This window comes from Aquarana catesbeiana, linkage group LG02 (genome assembly GCF_042186555.1).
Source record: "Aquarana catesbeiana isolate 2022-GZ linkage group LG02, ASM4218655v1, whole genome shotgun sequence".
NCBI lineage: Eukaryota > Metazoa > Chordata > Amphibia > Anura > Ranidae > Aquarana > Aquarana catesbeiana.
Genome location: NC_133325.1, coordinates 456,096,673 through 456,101,481, shown reverse-complemented (window position 1 = coordinate 456,101,481; position 4,809 = coordinate 456,096,673).

Below are 4,809 nucleotides of genomic sequence, written 5' to 3'. Positions count from 1 at the left end.
ACAGACACTGTAATTCCTCCCCATTCTAAAAATGTTTTAATTTGGCTCTTTATTTGGCAGACAGTTGTGGTGCAGTCTCTTCAACTTCAATGGGGGAGATTGGCAGGTGTTGCCGCCTATCAAACTTGACATGTCCACAGTTAAAACAACCACACCTTTGATGCCACCAGGTTCTTTTGGAGGTTGGAGGTCGGGGTAGTAAAAACACAGATCAACTGTCCAACAATGTGTCGACCATGTGAGAGGGCTTACATTGTAGTGTAAGCCATGCTGAAATAATTCCCTTTATTTGTTGCACTTGGCATCTTTCTCCTTTGATTTATTAAAAACTTGCTGTAACAAACAAGAAAAAAAAGCAAAAATGCTAAAAATTTGAGAACCTCAAACAAGGAGAGGCCATTAGTATCACAAGAGCTGCTTTACACCACAATTTCTACATTTTGGATGCACTTCTGCATGCATGTTTTATGCGCATTCCAGAGCGTTTTTTCACCCTCTTTTTTTTTTTCATCCGAATTAAGAACATGTGTCTTCTGGCACATTATTGATGCGATCTGCAACTTTTTGATGTGTTTTACTGTGTTCCCAATGCGTTCCATTTGAAAAAATGCATGCTCTTCTTTTGTTGGCTGCTCTGAAACACACCCCACTGGCGTGAACTAGAGCTATTGAAATCCGTGTTAAACACTGTCCATGGGTTTCTTATGCAGAATAAAAACGCATTGAATTGCATCTGGTATGAACCAGCCCTAAATGCAGTTTTTATGGTCAGTAGAGAAGAATGATTTAAGCTGGCATTCGAGTGGTTTTAACCCTAAATAAAAAAAAAAGAACCTGTTCAGTGTACAGCATAGCACTTGTGCAGAGCCATTTGTCCCTCTCAATGCTGTATAATACCTAGTTGATCCTGCCTTATTTGTGTGTGCTGACCACAGTAATCATGCCTGCTGATCCATCCAATGCAGCCTCACTGTGCCCATCATATGCAGCCTCACTGTGCCCATCATATGCAGCCCCACTGTGCCCATTAATTGCAGCCTCATTGAGCCCATCAATTGCAGCCTCATTGAGCCCATCAATTGTAGCCTCACTGTGCCAATTAATTTCAGGCTCACTGTGCCCATCATATGCAGCCTCACTGTGCCCATCAATTGCAGCCCCTTTGTGCCCATCAAATGCAGCCTCACTGTGCCCATCATATGCAGCCTCACTGTGCCCATCATATGCAGCCTCACTGTGACCATCAAATGCAGCCTCACTGTGCCCATCATATGCAGCCTCACTGTGCCCATCATATGCAGCCTCACTGTGCCCATCAAATGCAGCCTCACTGTGCCCATCAAATGCAGCCTCACTGTGCCCATCATATGCAGCCTCACTGTTCCCAGCAGTTTCAGCCTCATTGTGCCTATCAAAAAGTAGCCTCACTGTGCCCATCAAATGCAGCCTCACTGTGCCCATCATATGCAGCCTCACTGTGCCCATCATATGCAGCCTCACTGTGCCCATCAAATGCAGCCTCACTGTGCCCATCAAATGCAGCCTCACTGTGCCCATCATATGCAGCCTCACTGTTCCCAGCAGTTTCAGCCTCATTGTGCCTATCAAAAAGTAGCCTCACTGTGCCCATCATATGCAGCCTCACTGTGCATATTATGATGGGTTCACTTCCCACCATAATCCCTGTGCTGAGTTGCCCGATCTGTACACCTGGTGTGCCCATTATGAGGTTCCCCAGTGATGCAGTGCATCAGCAATAGCCCACTGCAGTAGCCCTGCTGCTGACACCATGCTCCGAGTCCCAGGCACTCTTTTCTAGCAGTGCTGCAGCAGTAAAATGCCCTGGCCTGCTCACATAGTTACATAGTTACATAGTAACTCACCGGCCGACTCCTCCTGGCCTGCTCAGGTATTGCATTCCATCCACCGGGATGACTCACTCGAGAAACCTCAAGTGAATATGTGGGTCGATAAAAGAACCGCCTACCTCCTACGGACTGTACCAATCAGGAGCTTAGTAGCACACCAAGCACAGGGAACCTAATGCTACAGTTGGAGTATTCGGGGGAGCACCACTCCACGTACTGAAGACACTCTAAAGGATGCCAATAGAGCTTCTTTGCTGCAATCACATGTTTGCAAACACGTCATGCTTCCCATAGCACCTGTGTGTCCGGCGCCCTGCACAGCCTTAAAGGGACAATTTTTTTTCCCCTGCGTCCCCTGTTGATGGGCCACCACTGGTTTGCATGCCTCTGTCAGTCCGCAGACTCTCCCTCTCCCCCTCCCTCCCTGCCTATTAGCTATTGAGTCAATGCCGATCTTCCCTTCTCCCCTCTTGCTGCTATTTTATGTAAAGTGACTGTGCCTAATAACTAGAATCCCCTATGTTATATGAAGCTATGTTGCACAGTGTCTTTGTTTTATAAAAATTATGCAGCTCAATACCTCACTAATTCGCTGTGCATTCACGTGACCAACCGCTGCTCTCCTCCTGGCTGACGTCAAACTATATAGGGTGAATAGCTTCCCTAGGCCCAAGAAAAGCAGTGCCACATCCAATAATTAGATATATATCAGAAAAGAAAATCCCCCTGGATGGACTTTGGCTGGATGGACTTTGGATGGACCTGGCTGACGTCAGAGAGGAATCTCAGCCCCTCCCACTGTAGTCCTCAGATCGGGGAAGGAGAGCTGCGGGATGTCATGTCCGCACAGAGGTAAAATTTAGGCACAGTGACTTTACAACCACTTTAAGCCGGCCATGAATGGATTGAAATTCAGCTGGGTCAGCTGGGATTTTGATCCAGGTATGGGCAGACTGGTTGTACACAAGGCGATCTACTGATCGGGCCTGTTGGAAAATTTTCTCTCGATCAGCGCTGCCGGGAACAGCCAACAGTGCTGATAAATATATTTAACCATAGGGAAAGCTCCCTGCTGTCATAATAAATAACTCAGCGGAGGGACTCCCCCATCCAGATCAAGTGTGTGGATGGGGGAATTGAGTCATTTTTTTCCTTCTGGTTGAACGGAAAAAAATGACTTCTGTTTGGCCAGACTTACCCCTGTACAATTCCATTAGAACATTTTAATTTTCAGAATGTTCCTTCGATTATCTAACAGTTAAATGGAATGATTGGTGATTGGTTTTGACCAAAGTGAGCAAAAAAAAAATTGAAGGACAAAGATGGAACATTTTTGTTGAATCTAATAGGAACAAATGGATTTCAAAATGTACAACAGGACAATGACCCTAAGCACACAGCCAAGATAACAAAGGAGTGACTACGGGATGACTCTGGTGAAAGTCCTTGAATGGCCCAGCCAGAGCCTGGACTTGAACCCAATTAAACATCTCTGGAGAGATCTGAAAATGACTGTGCACCGATTCTCCCCATCCAACCTGATGGAGCAGAATGGGAGAAACTGCCCAAAAATAGCTGTGCCAAGCTTGTAGCATCATACTCAAAAGGACTTAATAACTTAAAAGGCTGTAATTGGCTGTAAACCAGAGGTGCTTCAACAAAGTACCGTATCTGAATACTTATGTACATGTGATTTTTTTTCCTTTTTTATTTTAAATACATTTGCAAGGATTTCAAACAAACTTCTTTCACGTTGTCATTACGGTGTATTGTTTGTAGAATTTTGAGGAAAATAATGAATTGAATCCATTTTGGAATAAGGCTGTGACATAACAAAATGTGGAAAAAGTAAAGCGTTGTAAATACTTTCCGTTGCACTGTAATTAATGCACATGCACTGGTCAAAGTAGAAGTAGAAGTAGAACAAAAGATTTAAAGTGACTCATACTCATGCACTAAACAGTGAAAGTACTAATAGTGAACCAGTGCTAAATAAATTGAATATAAACACATATACAAATATAATATGTGAAAAATTCTAGGTGACAACCCAAAAAAAAAAAAAAATTAATTAAAATAAAAGAAATGAAAAATTAAGAGTATCTAAAAGTGTATTTAAACCTAAATGAAAAAAATTAAATTCCACATAAAAGTCTTTTGCTTGCCTTCTGGTAAGCGTGCATTTCCCACGTTGATCAACACTCAATGGTGATGGAAGATTGCACTTTTTTGTCATGTTAATTTAACAATTTAGTAGATTATTTTGGACTTTTATGTGGAATTTATTTTTTTTCATTTAGGTTTAAATACACTTTTAGATACTCTTAATTTTTCATTTCCTTTATTTTATTACATTTTTTTTTTGGGTTGTCACCTAGAATTTTTCACATATTATTTTTGTATATGTGTTTATATTCAATATATTTAGCACTGGTTCACTATTAGTACTTTCACTGTTTAGCGCAGCTATTTTTTCCTTATCTGATGTTATATGTACGTATTCCATATATTAGTTGCTGCTTTGTGCTTGTTTTTTGGTTTAATTATTTTTAGAGCGCTGTATTTTTCTCTTTAACTCATACGAAAGGTCATTTAAAATTAGTTGAGTCCATGAAGGCACCATCGAATGGTTGGACGAGAGATTTTTATACTTTCTTGTCCGAAAGTTCAAACAAGATTCTACGGGTGTAAGGCCAGCATTATTGTAAACCCTGTGCTTTTGTCAGAGATGAATTTTCGGTACTACATTTTGTATTACTACTACACTACAGGATCCGCAGATACCTAGGTTTCCTACCGTGTGAGCAAATCTCTTGATAAGTAAAGTCTGCAGAACTTTCTGAGTGTGTGCAGTGTGGAAAGGGTTAGTTGTCTGGCCAGTAGGCTGAGCTGTGTTCATTGAGTTCCTGAGAACAGAGCAGTAAGTTTGTGGCCAAACAAT